The sequence below is a fragment of the Colobus angolensis genome, unplaced genomic scaffold (assembly GCF_000951035.1).
Source record: "Colobus angolensis palliatus isolate OR3802 unplaced genomic scaffold, Cang.pa_1.0 Scaffold89, whole genome shotgun sequence".
NCBI classification, from domain to species: domain Eukaryota; kingdom Metazoa; phylum Chordata; class Mammalia; order Primates; family Cercopithecidae; genus Colobus; species Colobus angolensis.
In genome coordinates, this window is record NW_012122820.1 from 3101456 (window position 1) to 3101796 (window position 341).

Below are 341 nucleotides of genomic sequence, written 5' to 3' on the forward strand. Positions count from 1 at the left end.
GGTGTGAAGGGGTGCTGATACTACGTGTGAAGAGGTGCTGATACTAGGTGTGAAGGGGTGCTGATACTAGGTGTGAAGGGGTGCTGATATTTGGTATGAAGAGGTGCTGACACTAGGTGTGAAGGGGTGCTGACACCAGGTGTGAAGGGGTGCTGACACTAGGTGTGAAGGGGTGCTGATACTTGGTGTGAAGAGGTGCTGACACTAGGTGTGCAGGGGTGCTGACACTAGGTGTGAAAGGGGTGCTGATACTAGGTGTGAAGAGGTGCTGACACTAGGTGTAAAGGGGTGCTGATACTAGGTGTGAAGAGGTGCTGATATTTGGTATGAAGAGGTGCTGA

At 51.6% G+C, this 341-nt stretch overlaps 1 protein-coding gene across 21 annotated transcripts in view; it reads left to right on the top strand.

Annotated features, from left to right (window-relative positions):
• CACNA1C (calcium channel, voltage-dependent, L type, alpha 1C subunit) overlaps positions 1 to 341 on the top strand; it is a 659923-nt gene that overhangs the window by 164883 nt on the left and 494699 nt on the right. The gene's annotated exons all lie outside the window — the stretch shown is intronic.